At 39.7% G+C, this 17,294-nt stretch overlaps 1 long non-coding RNA gene across 1 annotated transcript in view; it reads left to right on the top strand.

Moving 5' to 3' along the window:
* The first annotated feature begins 1,882 nt into the window (after positions 1-1,882).
* The window catches only part of LOC148186532 (uncharacterized), a 58,288-nt gene continuing 42,876 nt past the window's right edge, over positions 1,883-17,294 (top strand). Inside the window, exon 1 of the long non-coding RNA XR_015774818.1 lies at positions 1,883-2,020. This is a non-coding gene — a long non-coding RNA (uncharacterized LOC148186532). The remainder of the gene's footprint in view (positions 2,021-17,294) is intronic.

The raw sequence follows: 17,294 nt of genomic DNA on the forward strand, positions 1-17,294 counted from the left end.
GAGGCTGCTGGCTCAAAAGTAACAATTCAACTTGACTGGGCCCTTCTGCTCTTTTCTGGGTGGAGCAGGTGTTTGCACACCACAAAACACATTTACATCTCACTGAGCCTGTATTTTTGCTCTTGCTTCTTCTCGCGAAAAAGTGTGAATGCCTGTTGCCTGCAGCCACATAAGTCATCAAGAGAACAACATTGCTTTCCTGATAGGTCACAGATATCAGCATTTAAAGTGTGAGAATTTTAAAAAAAGTAAAAAATAACTACCTTTTACTCAGGACTCCTGTATATCTCGTGCTAGATAAGTCGATATTAGCAGGTTATACCATCAGAATGTTAGGATATAGTCACCATACACTCAGTTTTATCACGTCAAAGTTTCCTGTTTTTTTTCTCCCATTTGATGCATTTCCTCTTTGACCATAATGTTGGAGATTTTTCCCATGAAAACACATTTCCTGCAGACAACAGTAAAGCACACTGCATGTTCTTAACTCAGCTGTTTTCACTCCGAAACAGTGACTTCATGCTGATATAATTTCACACAGAGTCTGAATGAAGAGTTTTATTTCAGGTATACATAAAACCCAAACAAGAATAGTTTAAATATTGCATCTCACCTCTTAATTTAACAGTTTTCATAATTTATCCTATTCTGGACCTGTCACACCAGGTGTGTTTTTTGGTGTGTTGTACGTTGTTGGCAGTAGTCAGCTGATACAGCATGTTGAATTGGCGTCAGAAGGCGGGTTTCCATCAGCGATTTGCACAGAACTTGAGCAATATTTTCATAATGTCGAGAAAACACGAATGTCAGGTGACTGCATTCTCATTGAGTGATGTTATGCCACTTCTCCTCTTGCGAAAACATTTCAAGAAGCATGGCGATGGATGTTCAAAACATTAGCACGTTTATTTGTATTACAGCCACCGAATTATAACCATCATTATTTCCAGTCAAAGGCGACGTAGGCAAGTTATGCGAGTGATAATTGAAAGGCAGGATTTAAGGACATGTTGTGGATTCTCGGACATTTCTAGGATTTTAGCACATTTCTAGGATATCAGGACATTTCCAGGATTTTAATGTTTCCAGAATTTTAGGACTTTCCAGGATTTTAGGACATGTTTAGGATTTTAGCTAGGACCTCTGTTGGGGGACACTAAAAGTACAAAAACAATTCCCACTGCAAAGCACTTTATTTTTATAATGAACTACAAAGTGGTGGGGGGACCACCCGGCATCCTGTTGGCGGCCAGATTTGGCCCACCAGCCGTAAGTTGAGTATCACCGATCTAGACTGATAAATAGCACTACAGGTAAAGGAAAAAACTGTATTTTTTGATTTGGGGGTGAGACAGTAACCCTCTTGAGTCCCCCTTGTTGCGTGTCAATTTTATCTGTACATTTTTCACATCTGTAATCTGTAAAATGTTATTTTCATTTGACCGGCCCAAAACATTTCAGTCATTACAGGCAGAAACACGTTGTGAGGACTGTTCTCCGCTTCGTGTTTTCTCAGGTTGTTATAAAAGTTCCTCCCACACACTGTGAAATTCTGGCCGTCTCAAACACAACAAGCTTTTCTTCTCCTTTTCCCCCGGAGAGCTGGTGTAGGTCATAACCCTGCAGTCCAACCAGTCTCACTTTGTGACAGAAAATAAGGGACATGTCAACCTTTTCATTTTTTCCATTACACACCGTGACATTTAATAAACTCGCAAGACAGCCGGAAACTCACAGTGCATGAACTTTTTTACGTGACGTGTTTGTCTCTTCCAACTTTCCCTTCAGTTCCTAGAAAAGCGTAAATACTGCATAAATTAAAAAGCGAGTAAAAACCTCTGCCATTTGTTCTGCTCTCTGTCATTTTCACAGTGGGAGCCTTCGTGTTTGTTTTCTTTGTGTGGGAGAGTTCCTGTGTCGAAGCTTCAGTGAGGTTTTTCTGGCCCTGCACGCCCGTCTGCTGAAGAAACAGACATGTTAACAGCATCACGCTGCCATGACGCCGCTGCACTCTGAGGTGGGTGTGTCCGTGTTGTTTCCCATGACTTCACTGTTTTCACTCTTTGTTGTGCTGTTTTGAAGTCCACGTCTGGACAACAAGTTGCATCACTGCAGGAAATCTGGTCAAACTCCAGGACTAAATATAGAATGATTAATGGACACCTGATTGTTTTGTTTACTTGTAAAGGATTTTCTATGCAGGCACGAAACCAGATGAAGAGTAGGCTGCTAAGAACTGTTGAGATGTTTTAGGGACTGTTATGTAATTTCCTTCTCAATGCAAATGTTAATCTTGTATATTCATCCTCTTGTGCTTTGCATCAGTCTATTCTTGCACATGAAAAATCTCATGTTGGTTTGCTTTACTCAGAACAAATCTGCATATCTGTCAACCACAACAATCATTTAAAATATCTTTGTTCCCCTTTTTACTGCATGTTTTATCCCTTTGAAAAGCAACCACAGTAACCAAAATTAGCGGGTTAATGTGGGTTTTTCAAATGTGTAAATCCACCGACTATAGGCGATAAATTGCATTCCTATTGCTAGTGAACACACTGCTGCAGCACATGAGTCTAGCCTTTCTATCAGCTTTTGTGTGTGTGTGTGTGTGGGGGTGTTTGTTTTGTTGTTGTGTCTGTGGGATGTCACAGACAGTAAACAGTAGTAGGATCAGGGGTCTCTGAAAAGTTTTCAGTGGTTTCTTCTAGTTATATATCTCTTATTTATCCAGTCTCTCTCAAACTCTGTGCAGACAAACTGGGATTTTTGTTTTGGCGCTGCTTAGGAGGAGATGGAGGGTAACTAGTAATGGCACATCTTGCATCTCGCCGGTTAAGGAGTTGAAATTGCTGTGTTTAACCAGGTGATGTGTTTCCATCATGCCGATCAGAGCTGGAGGTGATAAAAAAAAAAAAATCTGTGTCTAGTGCAGAGCCAGATATTAAAGCAGATCGTATGCGTTCCCATTGCATTAAAAAGCCAGATGTTAGTGGATTTTTTTGCAGTGAGAATGAGGCTTTATAGGAGAGTCCAGCGGAAAAAACACTCTCACAACTGTCTTGATTGGCACTAAGCCAAGAATGCAGCAATGGTGCTCTTGCAAAATAGTGTCGGGGGAGCATTTTTTGTTGGTACGTCTGCGTGTGGGGAGGTAAACACTGTCATAAAAATGGCAGAAAAAAAATCCCACAAAAAGCAGTAACAGCATGTTGACTGTGTGATTCACTTTTTTACTGTTCAAAAGATAAACATAGTCTCAAAGTCAGTGCCGTACTTCAGCCCTGGAAGAACGCATTAGACTCCTGGAGACCACAGACTAGCTGTATTCTGCAGAATATTATCAAACATATTGAAATTAGGCTATTTGAAAGACTAAGGCCCTTTAAAGGATTAGGATTTGTGCCTTTGCACATTCGCACACATGTACACTTTTGAAAACAAATTCCTACCCCTGAACAGGTCAAATTTAAGTTTTAGCTTTTCTTTGAGCATCAACAATATAAAATATGCATTAACAAGAGTAAAGGCAGATGTACAGTGCTCACTTTTTTCCCCTCATTACTATTGAAACCCCCACCCACCCACCCCTGCTTTGGGTAACATACAAGGCAGAAAAAACTCATATCAGGATAAAATAAGGAAGGAAAAACAAAACAAAACAAACAACTGAACAAAAAATCCACAACAAAACATACAAACAAATGGCAAAATAACTGAACAGGTGGGTGATAATGAGAATGAAAATAAAATAAAATAAAATGAAATGAAAAAATAAAATAAAATAAAATAAAATAAAATGAAAAATAAAATAAAATAAAATAAAATAAAATAAAATAAAATTTTTAAAAAAGAATAAAATAAAATTTAAAAAATCAAATCAAATCAAATCAAATCAAATTGGCCATGATGTCCAGAGTGTCTATAAGAGATAGAAACAATGAGCGGTGAGTGATGTAAACTTTTACTAAAACTGTCTCTTTCCTGTCCTGCAGACTGGTTTGTGTCAGGCAGCAGCAGACGGTAATGGGTGGTTAACCACGAGGAGTCTCACTCTGCAAAAGATTACAGTAACGCAGTAGACCTTAGAATTATCCAGCCTGTACGACAAAACTCAAAAATAGCCATTATTCACCGAGGGGCCAGATTTAACCTCCCCCACCCACCCATACTTCCTCCCCCTCTCCTTTAACATCTCCTTGACCAAAAAAAAGCTGCTCGGTTTGAGATTTTCATCCACTGGGATTCTTGGATGAAAGATGAGGAGGAAAACAAGAGGAAGTGGCAGCACTGCATTTTCACAGGAAGTCATTATTTACTACTTTCGCTCTGTCTGCGAGGGGCTGGAATGGCGTGGGTGTTGCTTGACCTGCGAGATTCTTACTGCTGATACATTTGATCCCAAAAAATCCCCTCATGCTAGAATACTTTCCAGGGTTCATGCACATTTTTAGCAATACATTTCCATGATTTTCCATGACTTTGAGGCAAAGACCATACATTTTCTAAAACAACCATTGAAACTCCTCATCAGTTCTTTTTCATTACTACAATTACTACATAATAGCTTTTTTAAACATATATTATTTTAAAAAATAATGAATTTAGACGAGGATAAGAACCGAATATTTAAATATAACTGAGGGACTATTTGTTATTTATGAGAGGGGAGGGGGTGTTGCAAAGTGGGGGTGGCATATCAAATAATCTTTTGAGCAATAAGGGTTAGGTAAGGGGAATACAATTTTAAATGGCTGTAAATACAAAACATTTTGATATTTTTTCTCCCTAATTTTTGGGAATTTTTTAAATTTAAAAATAATAATAAATTTTGTTTGGTGATTTATGAAAAGGCATTTTGTTTTGTTTTTTTTGGCAATTAAAAAAAATTAATTCAATTAAAAAAAAACATTTTGGATTTTTTTCTCTAAATTTTAAGGATTTTAAGAAAACATTTTGACTTTTTAAAAAAAATTTGGTGATTTTCACTTAAATCATTTCTTTTTTTTTTCTTTAAAAATTTAGGGAAATTTTTAGAGATTTTTTGGGAAGTTTTAAAGAAAACATTTTTGGTTTTTTTCATGACTTTTCCAGGTTTTTTTCCATGACTGTACGAACCCTGAGTTTCCGTTTCTCTCTCTGGTTGTTCTTTTCATTAGGAGACGTAAATGTTTTACTTTCTATACAAAGACAACTGGCTTAAGATCCCAGACAGAGTGGAGAGCAAACACCAGCAATCAGAGAGGTTTAATCCCCCGAAACAATGTTCAAATTCCCGTCTCTGATCAGTGTTTGTTGTTTTGCCCCAGAGTCACGCTCGAATAGTAATTAACGCTGCATTGTTTCAACAAGTGATACCACCGACATGCCTCCTGTGTCTAGACTCAGAGAGATACAGCTATCTAAATGACTGCCCGCTTCTCGTGAAGCAGAGAGTGGGATTCCTGAGCCCATTGTTCGGAGGAAAGTCCGCGGCCTTGATGTGGGCTCTGGGAGCAGATAAAATGCCAACAGAAGGATGTGTGTTTGCTCGTTATTGAAAGCAGTTCAGGAAACACATGGGCTTCGCTGACCACCGATGAGCTCGTTCATTTCCTCTGAACGCACAGGAAACAGGGCAGGTATATACCGTAAACCAGTGATACTCAACTTATGGCTGTAGGGCCAAATCTGGCCCCCAAGAGCGTGCTGGGTGGCCAAACATATTCATCCTAAAATCCTAGAAATGTCCAAAAATCCTACAAACGTCCTACAATCCTAAAAATGTCCTTAAAATCGTAGAAATGTCCTAAAATATGAGAAACCTCCTAAAATCCTACAAACATCCTTAAGTCCTAGAAATATCCTAAAATTCAACATCCGAAAATCATTTAATGTTATAAAATCCTAGAAATGTCCTAAAATCCTTGAAATTTCCGAAATCGGAGAAACGTCCTGAAATCTTAGAAACACCCTAAAATACTGGAAACGTCCTAAAATCTCAGAAACATCCTAAAATCTGAAAAAAAATCCTTAAAATCCTCTTAAACATCCTAAAATCCAACAAATGTATTTAAATCCTAGAAATGTCCTAAAATCCTTGAAATTTCCTAAATTGGAGAAACGTCCTGAAATCTTAGAAACACCCCAAAATCTGAGAAATTTCCTAAAATCCTAAAACATCCTAAAATTCAAAAAATGTCCTTAAATCCTAGAAATGTCCTAAAATCTGAGAAACTTCCTTACACTTAAGAAATGTCCTAAAATCCCTGAAATGTCCTAAAATCCTAAAAACATCCCACAAACTTATAAACGTGTATATGTCTGCTGCGGCTGGCTCCTGGCCTCCTCTCATTTTGCAAACAAAGCTACTTTAACATCCCCGCTGTAAGCCCGCCGTCCTTGTGGATCTGAGTTTCAGCTGCGGCAGCTTTAAATTCGTGAGAATTATTCCGTGATTTGATTCACTGAGTCTGGGTGTAGATTGAGAAGCCACGCAGCCAGCGAGTGTAAACTGTGGCCTGAGGTCAACCAGGAGCGAGCAGTTTCTAAAAAGCTCATAAACAGTCAGAGTGCCAGTTTATGTGGAAACAACAGAGGACGGTGCCACTGGGAAACTGGCTTTGATTCGTCATTTGATGACGCAGCTCACTTTTGACACAGCTGGACGAGCTCGATCCTCGTCATCACAAACAGAGAAGACGTTTCTATTTAAGAATATGGACTCAAGCAAAGAGGAATCGGTTTATTTCTTCACCTTCAGCTGTCTGTTCTTCACTATTTCTGTCAGTAAAGTTACTGCGGCTGGCAGCCTGAGCTGGTGCTAAATAAGCCAGCAGATTCCCATTTATATCCAAAGTATCCAAATGCAGCAGTGATTCGGCCGTATGATCCTGATGCAACTCACGATTAGTTGCAAATTAATTACACATTTTTTATCTGCTCTAAATGTACCTTAAAGGGTTATTTTTTCTTTTTTGTGCTCTTATTAATATTTGCTTTATGCAAATATATTATTATTGCAACAATCCAGAACAATGACATTTACTCTCCGGGTTAACCTCAAAGGTTCTGCATGCTCCAAAAATATACTGAAAGAGAAACTTCAGCATCTTTCTGTAGAGAAACTGTGATGGCTGGTTGGAGGCTGTGTGTGACGCAGGGCACATACATGAACGTGAGCTGCCTGCAGCTGCAGTCATGCAGCGTGTACGATCACTGGTCAGTGCGTTGACTTTATGTTCAGTGTCCCGCTGACTGGATACCTGCATAAAGTGCAGGTCTGCTGCAAAGTGTCCAGAGCGGAGCGCCTGTGGCGAGGGGGAGGAGGCCTCTGTGCATCAGCTGTGTGTTTGGCCACTAAGTGACGTTTTAGACTGGATGGTCGTGTTGAGACAACGACTTGGCTGGGTTTTGAAGCTGAATTTGTAATTCAAAAAACCCTTTTTTTTATCGATTTCTGCACACAGAGGTTTGTTTGCTTCCTGATTTTGAATTACAGAACGTGCGTGCATTAATTGTGCGTCAAAAAAATGATTGCCGTTAAAATGACACTAACTTTGACAGCTTTATATATAAATATATGTACCCAAAGGCTGTAAAGACACTGGCAACAGCCTTCAGAAAGTAGTAAAAAAAAAAAAAATACTGGCTGTCCTTGTACCCAGCGTACGCACACTTGGTCTCTTATCACAACTTGTCATCAAACGCTCATATCCTCACATTGTCCCAGAGGAAAGCTGACCTCCCAGCTGTAGATCTAAACCCGATCCAGCCCTCGTGTTCCCTGCTCCCTCTGAGAAAAAGAAAAAAGGGCCACGGGGTGACGATGTAGAAACGCTGAGGCTGAACTCGTTGCTCGGCCTGACACGAGAGGACTTGAAGATCCTCCCAAAAATATAAAATAGAAAAAAATAGTTCCCTCCTCAGCTCATCTTCTCCACCTCTAGCCTTTGCACACTCTTTTCCTCAGATTTGGGATGCAGCTGTGGCCTGGTGTGACGTTGGGGGTTAACAGGAGGGCTGAGGGGTCACAGACGGGGGTGTTTGGATAGGAACTGGGCCAAATCTGAGGACAAAACTGCAGCTCCATGGAGATGCAGCAAGACACTCTTTACTGTCTGTCTGTCCGTCTTCTACCCTGTCCATCTCTCTGGCTGCTCTTTTCACCAGAACATTTTTTAAAAAAGTGTCCTCATTCACCTTTAGTTTAGTTTAGTTTAGATTGTTAGATCTCTAATTTGGACATGCCAAATAAAATAGGAGAATAAAACAAAATATAAGCAAGAAAAATAACAGCAGAATGCCCATCAGACATGCTCAGTGAACAAACGTTGGTGTTTCATGTCCGAAAAGGAGCAGGAGGAAGAGAATACTGAATTTAGTGGACAAATGTAGAATTACAAAGTCTGAGTCTGTCATGTGATGCCATGTGGCCTAAAAAGATTCTTTCCTCTTGACTTAAACTGACAAAGATGTCTGCAGCGTTATAACCCCTACAAAATGATTTCTTTCACTGTGGGATTTAATGCATTCAATCCGATAACACTATTATAATAAAAACTTTATTTATATAGCACCTTTAAAAACAGAGTTTACAAGAGTTTTTGACCCCTGTTGCAAACAGAAGTACACAAACCAGTGGATGACATCTCTGAGTCTACCTCCATTTATGACCCAAAAATCGACCTTTTTTTGAAGTGATAAAACTTATTTGACAAGGTCTTGTAAAAAATGACACTCGTCTCATGTTTCCCCCTCAGCGCAGCGTGTGTGTCTTTACTGCGCACCTTTTTATTGCTGCAGATGAGGTGCCTGCAGTCACTTACATTGTTTCAGTTTAGTGTTCTAGGAAGTGTGTGTGTGTGTGTGTGTGTGTGTGCGTGCCGTGTGTGTACGGGATGTGCATTGTTATTGCTGTATTTGTGAGGACATCATAGAGGCCTGTGGTGAGCTGCGGCTATGAGGTCAGCTGACAGCGGTGTCACACAGGCAATTTAAACTGGAAACTGTCTGAGCAATAATTAGGTCATTTATAAACAGCTGATGTGTCTGCCCCAGATGTGCCCTAAACCACTGATATCATGTGAAAACACCAAAAACACAGCCTTCCAAGTAACTAATACCGCTCTAAGACCACTTTCCTTTGTAGTGTGAGCGGTAATGTGTCCCCGAAAAGGAGTGCGTCATCAGTGCAGGACGTGGTGGTTGTTTTTAGTGATGCTGCGATGGCTCTCCTCTCCTCTCACCGACTTTTTGTAAAAGAAGGATAATATTGACTTAAGAGCTAAACTTCACTTGATTTAAGTAAATACAGTTTTATTTGAAAATTACCAACTCACATCAGAAATCAAAGCATCTCATCTCATGTCATCTGGGAAATAAAATGATTAAATTTCATTAATCTAGACCAGAACGTAAAGAAAAGAAGAAATACCATTGTGCTAATTCTGTACATCTAAAAGCAAACTGAATACATTTTATCTAATAAACATTTAAAACAACCTCAAAGAAACACAGCCAGTATTTACAAATATTTAGATATATATATATTTGGGTACGTAGTGCAATCACCAATGCATTGTACAAACATATCTGTAATCTAAACAGCTAATATTTTCACCTGCTACTGAAATATCATTAAAAAAAATAAATTAGGACTTTAGTCCCTTATTAGATTTTAAGTCAGATTTCAGCCTCTGCATGCTGCAGGCCCTGGTTTGACTCTCAGCCATCTGGCTGGTTGAAGGTTGCGCTTCTGTCTTGGTTGCATTCATGAAAAAGTTCAAAGTTTTGTTAAAATGAAAAGATATCTGCACATTTCTGAAGGCAAACATCTCCTGTGTGCATCTCTGTCCTTCAGCCCCCATGTGCAGCCTCAGGGGCTGTTTACATGCTAACGGTTCTCGCATGAAACGTTAAACTTTTGTTGTGGTTTGGCTTTTCGTTCGCACAGCAACTGTGTTTTGGGGACCTGAAAACACAAACTTTTGAAACCAGGTTCCAGAGTGAAATCTTTTGAAAATGCAACCGCTTCTGCTGCCGTGTAAACCGGCAATACGCAGATCCTGTGACAAACAAACTTGGGGGAAAAAAATGTGCGTGTGAGAGGATATTGTTGGTGAGAAGCATGGATGTATAAAGAGATCTGGATACACTGTTAAAGGCGTGGCCCTGTTCATTCCTTTGAAAGTTGTTCAGTGGAGCATGAAGCCAAAAAAGTTTGACTTTCCGGTGTAGAATTATCCGGATCTTCTGCATCATTCGGCCCATAGGAAGCTCACTTATTTACTTGCAGCTTGAGAGACTTTTGCTGGATAAATGGTTAATTTGTTTTATTTCTCTGCTAACTTGAATAGTGACAAAATGATGTGTTCTTGCAGCTCTTCTAGACTTTACCGGCCCAAATGGACCAAGTCCCAATTGTGAAATGATTTGGGTTATGATGCTTAAAAACTGTATCCACTGATTTACAGATGACTCTTTCCTAATGTAAGCCAATAGGAAAAGCTGTTTGGGGCCCGTTGGCATCATGAGACGGACAGACAGACATACGAAGTTTCAGTTTTACTGTTTGGCCACAACGAAAAGCTGCTTCAAAACTCGGCGCTGCAGTTTGAGGTTATGAGCAGTGGAGAGCTTGTGCACAATGCATCCTGGTACATGTAGGCACTGCCGGCACAGGTCGACAAACAGGAGAACTCGACTTTCTCAGTCAGAGTAGCACGCACTGAGGAATTTATGACTTCAGTTAACTGTATCTGCCATCAACACTGATTGGAAATCAGCGTAAAAGGTGGTAAATTTTCGTAAGATCACAGTGGAGCTCACTGTGGGAGCATGCGGTGCTTTAAGGGATGTTTCAAAATACTGGGAACCTGTTTTCTACATTTCTTGCTGGAGATGCTAAACAGAGCCTGTGATTCCTGATAAGATAAGTCAGCCAGCAGCAAACAAGTCGTGTTTCTCCTCAGGAACGGGGCCTCCTCACTATCACTCCTTCTGTCTTATGTCACAGTTAATCACACGTCGTATAACACGACGAGAGAAACGTCTCTCACACGTGGGTAAATATGTGGATTATATTCTTAAATAAACCGTAAAGCGTCAGAGATCACAAGGCCTCTGTCTGTGGGGACACAGTGAGATATACCCGCACACAGAACAAGAAACAGAACGATGGTCTGTGATCTTACAGGCTCTCTGTGGTGATGTAACACGTCACCTCTTTCTGTGTTTAGATTCCCATCACATCTGCAGTGACGTTAACAGGCCCCTTGTTTCCTCCTTAAAAACCCATAAATACCTCATACTTGACCCAACAGGCTGCCTTATGAAATGATGTCTTGGGGTTGTTGTTGCAGCAAACTGTAGGAAGCAGAAACCTGCACAGAAACCTCTGCAGCTTGATATTAGACATGATAAGAGAGAACTGAGAGATGACAGGAAGGACTGCAGCAATCTGTGAAGCAAACATTTTCAAAATGTTTTCTAAAAAAATGTGATTTTTTTAAAAGAAAACACACATCACATCAAATCACAGAAATATTTTCTTTAAAAACCACCAATAATTAGAATAAATGAATAGATAATGCCAAAATATTTCTGGATAAAATATAAAGTAAATAAAAATTGCCTAAACATGTTTAAAAAAAAAAAAAATCAAAAATTCTGAAGAACAGAAAATGCCAAAAAATTTAAATATATATATATATATATATATATATATATATATATATATATATATATATATATATATATATATATATATATATATATATATATATATAAACATATTGCTTAAAAAAGAAAAAGAAAAAACATCTCCAAAATTTGTAAAGAAAAAACATTAGAAGACAGCAAAATTGTCAGAATTTCTTAAAGGAGTCATAACTTCCAAACCCTTAGCAATGTTTTGTTTTTTTCTTAAATCTCAAAACAATTTGAATTGTGAATTTGTCAGACCGTACAGCACAATTTTCCACTTCGTGTCAGCCTGTCTCAGATGAGCTCAGAGAAGTCGGCCGTGTTTCTGAATGTCGTTGATATCTGGCTTTCGCTTTGCATGGTCGAGTCTTTACCTTTTGTTTGCAAATGCAGCCATGAATTCTTAACTCTTTGCAGTTTTTTGTTGAGAAATGTTCTTAAATTGTTGGTTTGCCTTCGCAGTTTTTGACAAAGTGGTGAACCTCGTGCCCTCCTTGCTTGTGAGCGACTGAGCATTTCGATGATGAGATAAAACAGCAAAAAATAATGCTAACATATATTTATATTTTTATCGCTATATTGGTGGATGTGATCATTACCTTGAGCTGAAATGTTTACACATAATTACATTTCTAAAGGCTCGACGCTCTCTCGTATTTAGGGCTGGTTTGCAGATAGTGTGGGGCACAAGCAGCATGAGGTGAGGTTTGACCCAGATTACTTTTTCAGCTTCAATCACGTCTCGACTTTCGGCCACATTTCTCATCGACAGACGACAGACGGCGTGCCAGATTCTGCTGTGTGGTTTGTGACTGGAGGTGGCAAGACTGACGCCCAATCTTGTTTTTCTTTTGACACATCTTGTTTTTAATTTCCTTCCACTTTGTGTGCATGGGCACCTGCTGCTGTCTCTGTGTGTGTGTGTGTGTGTGTGTGTGTGTGTGTGTGTGTGTGTGTGTGTGTGTGTGTGTGAGACACACTGAAAAACAGGCCCAGTTAAGAAGAAAAGTCTTTGTGGCTGCATTCAATCCACCAGCTGAAACACAGACTTCATATGTGCTGTTTGAAAGGATGAAATCGTCTTACAAAAGAATTATGTTGGAGTTATGTGTCATCCTGATTCCCCCCATTGGTGCGTTTAGTGTCTTTCCCAGGCAGCTGAGTGGGAGGCGAGTATTTTAACGTGTTTTTGGCGGTTGTTTCTGGAAAGTATTTTGGTGTTTCCTATGATGTTTTACAGTTCTGTGGAGCAGTGGGAGTCTGGGAACTGCTGTGTGAGGAATGTTTGGACGCACCGTGGGCTGCATGTTTGAAATAAATGCTTGATGTAACCAGAGCCGACTTAGTTTTCAAGTGGGGAAAGTGGCAAATGTTTTCCATAAATCCATATTTAAGTGTTTAGAATAAAGCGGAATAACTACACAAGTATGCGGCTGTAATTTTGAAAGAAACCTCATGGACTCATGACAAAGTCAATATGATCACAGGCTTTAACGCTAACAATAATTTAAGTGTAGTCGTATGTTTCTTTTCAAATGACTCCTTTTTTTTTTACTTAAAGCAGGATGCACAACATGCTGCATTAGTTTTTAAGCTTTACGACATTACAAATTTCTTGAAAGTTTTTTCTTCGCCATCACACGGGAGGTATTTTCAAACCAAACAGAGCTTTCTCACGGACCACGTACCTTCAAGAGCTGTTTTTTTGTTTGCATTTAATGTGCAGTGAAGTGATGTACTGTTAGCAGTGTCACTACTTTTACTTTGACAAGTCAAAATCACCGTATTTCTGCTAGAAATACATCTACCTCGACATTATTCTCTGTAAAGCCTGGACTTTACCGTGGGTCCATTCGTCTATGTTTTCTTCTGTATTTTTAACAAATTTTCATCCCAAGTGTGGATAACTTTTTCTAAATCTGCACTGGAAAGAACCTGTTTTGCAGTGTCCCTTCCCCCCTCATAGGTAACACACAGTCCCTAACCACCGAGGGAGGCCGGCGGAGGAGGAGCAGCGCAGTAAACATCTGACTGAGGTGTTTACATGGCAGAATAGCTCGACTTCCAATCGCGTTATCTGGGTGTGTTAGTCAGATTGCAAGAAATTCGATTTAATCTGATTTCAGTTGGGTGAAAAAGTTTGCATGCACATTTTAAATCCTCTTTTGTTGTGTTATATCAGTCCTCAGCTGTAGAGATCTTTTCTTGGTTTTAACTGTCATGAAAAGTATCTGATAAATAAGACATATAATATTAAAATCAGTAGCATTGGCTGACTGCTGTCGATATGTTTATTTTTACGGTCAGAAATGTCCTGATCAGCATCTTCAGCTCGGCCACATGCAGCGTTTTGGTCTATTCTGGTGCGCTGCCCGTCCTGACTCTACAGTTTCTAGTCCCCGCCTGCAAAAAGGCTCTGAAAGTCTTCAAATCAGTGAGAATCTGGAAGTCTGACCCTTTTGTTCTGCTGGGAGCATCAGACCGCTGTGTGCAGACAGCAGCACCGCAGAGTTGTTCCACTCATTGTCTGTCTGCTGTCCAGTATTGTTTTAACTCTCTTTAAAGCTTAATGAACCCAAACCTCAAACTTTCAGCACAAAACAGTCCACTGTGTGCTTCCCAACCGCTTTTTATCATTGTTTTTTTTCTCCTTTTCCTTCCATGAGATGAACTTCGCGGGGCGCCCCGGCCGAACGAGGCCCCGGGCTGTTTGTTTTACGGTGGTGCCTCCTTTTAGGGTTTCTGAATGCTGTGGGTGGGAAACGAGGAGGGAGAGATGGCAGGAAATACAGTCGGAGGAAGAAAAGAAAAGAGGGTATAAAAAGTGGGAGCAGGAGGAGGAGAGGAGGCCTAGAAAGCCCCAGAAGACAGATTGCTCGTGTCACTACTTGGCCTCTCTTTAACTCTTTTATTTATCTGCTGTAGTTTGGAAAGTTTAAGGGAAATGAGCCCAAATCCCTAAAAAATTTGCCCCGACCCCGACCCAGTGTGACTGATTCATCACTGCTGATGAGTCCAGATGTGGGACAGTGACGACAGAACAGACTGCAGGGGCGTCTCTAGGATTTGAGGACTCTTGGGGTTTAGCCTGGACCTCTGTATCCAAAATCATTATTAGGGACTGTTATTTATACTTTATACTTTTATACTTGTTATTTGTTAGTCATTTATCAAAGGGAAGGAGGTGGTGCAAAAAGGGGCTGGCCTGCCAAATTCTTCTTTAAGCACTGAAGAGGAAGTTAGGTTTTTTATTTTGGCTTCGGAGAGGGGCACAGAACTTTAAATAGCAACAGTTTGTACATATTTTACAATTTTCTTTAAAACATTTTTGGCATTTTTTTCTTTTAAGATTTATTAGTGATTATTAAAGACATTAGGGGATTTATTTTTCTTTTATTTTTCTTTTATTTTTCTTTTTTTTTCTTTTTTCTTTTAACATATTTGGCTGTTTTTTTTTTCTTTTAAAAATTTTGGAAGGCCTGTTGTCTTGAAAAGTTTTCAGCGATTTTTTAAAATCTCACAAAGTGTTTTGAGAATTTTTAGTGAATTTTTCTTTTTGGTTTTTTTTTGGGCAGGGGGCATTCAAATGCTGTCTAAACCTGTGAGAGGGCATTTTATATTATTATTATATAAAAAGGTAGCTTTTTTTAGTGATTTTTTATTTTTTTATTTTATTTTTTAGAGAATTCCCCCCCTTTTTTTTCTTTTAAAATTTTTGCATTTTTTTCCTTTTAAAATTTCTGCATTTTTTAAAAAAATGTTTGTGATTTTTAGAGAAAACATGCCTTCCTAACCTGCGGACCTGCCTAAATAAATATCTCCAAAATGACACTATTTATTATAGCCATAAACTGTAAAAACAGTATTATTGTTGGACTTTCGGATTGATCCGGGGCTATTTTTAAAACACTCTGGACAGACGCCCGATTTATCCATGCGCTCTGTTTTCTGAGGAATGTGGAGTTTTTCTGGGGGCTGCGGAGCTCTAAGGGGGTCTGCGGATCAGCCACTCCTCTGCACTTCAGAGGGGCTGTGTGAAGCGGGTGCCTCCCTCTCTTCTGGTTGTTGCGTGGGAGGGAGGTCACGGACCCACCCTCGCTATTGAGAGCACGGGCTGACGAGGGGAAAATAACAGGGCGAAGTGTCCTGGGGGGGAACGCTGCAGTGCCACCCTCTAATCACAGTCTCCTCACTCACATGTGGACAAAAACGTCTCTACTGTACATACTCACACAATGAAACATGTACAGTAAACCCTGAAAACATGTGGTGAAGATGACAGAGTTTGTGTTCTAAACACACATACCCAGTGAACTCTGGTTGCACCGTGACGTCGTGTCAGTGGCCAAAAATTGTCCCGGGTGGACGCCAAAAACTGCAACGTGGTTACGAGGCCTACAGCCAGATGGTGACGTGATTTCCATGTCCAACAATGGTCCGTTTAGACCTTCTCTCTTTTACACACCAGGAAATATTGATAATATTATTGCTAATGCTATTGCATTTATTCTTATTTTGTTGAAAATGATTTGTTTGGTTGTGAAATGGTTTCAGTCAGATGGTCACACTGCAACGTCCACTCCATGTCCACAAAGAAACTCAGGAAGCTACTCTGAAAAATACAGAAGATATTCAAATATAGGGGGAAATTAGAGAAAATGTATAAAAAAAATTATGAAAATAGAAAAAATATTAATTTATTCATTAATTTGGCGTAAGTGCTTATCCTCTTAAGGGTCGTAGGCGGGGCTGGAGCCTATCCCAGCTGACTTTGGGTGAAAGACGGGACAGGTCACCAGACGATCACAGGGCTGACACGTAGAGACACACAACCATTCACGCCCAATTTAGAGTCACCAATTAACCTGCATGTCTTTGGACTGTAGGAGGAGAGCATGTAGGAAACACGCTGACACGGAGTGAACATGCAAACTTTGCAGAGAAAGGCCCCCAAGCACGAGTTCGAACCCTATTGCTACAATAATATAATATTCTGTATTTAAAATGTAGACTTATTTATATATTTTCTATATATAATTTATTATCTGTTAATGTATTATTATTATTATTATTATTATTATTATTATTATTATTATTATTATTATTATATTTTTATTTTATTTTTATTTTTTGCATTTATTCATGTATTTTTCCCTGCTATTTTTAGCTCTGTTTATAACCTCCTTCTAACATTAAGAAGTGCTTCAGACATCAAAACTACACATTTTTATTGTTTAATTCAGAGTGAGGGAGGGAAGTGACACAGGGAAGAAGTCCACACAGGGACAACAGTCGAGGTCGGTTTGACCCTGACCTTGATGCTGTGAGGCCGCAGTGTTAACCGCTGAGCCGCTCAGCACGTCCCCATCCCAGCAGACAGCTGACGTCGCTGCAGGCCTCCTCCACCTGCAGCTGCTGCTGTGCAGCTGTGCTGCTTTATGGGACGGGTGCCATCAGAGAGATGGAACAATAGTTTTGATGAATGAAAACCACGATCTGGAGCACATCTGTCCATGCACAGCGGACCCTGATCAGAGTCCAGCAGGTGCCAGCTGCAGAACTTTTCCTGCAGATGTTTAAGTTTTGCAGACTTTCTTGGTGTTTTT

The sequence above is a fragment of the Plectropomus leopardus genome, chromosome 18, assembly GCF_026936395.1.
Source record: "Plectropomus leopardus strain MGB_pleo_1.0 chromosome 18, ASM2693639v1, whole genome shotgun sequence".
NCBI lineage: Eukaryota > Metazoa > Chordata > Actinopteri > Perciformes > Serranidae > Plectropomus > Plectropomus leopardus.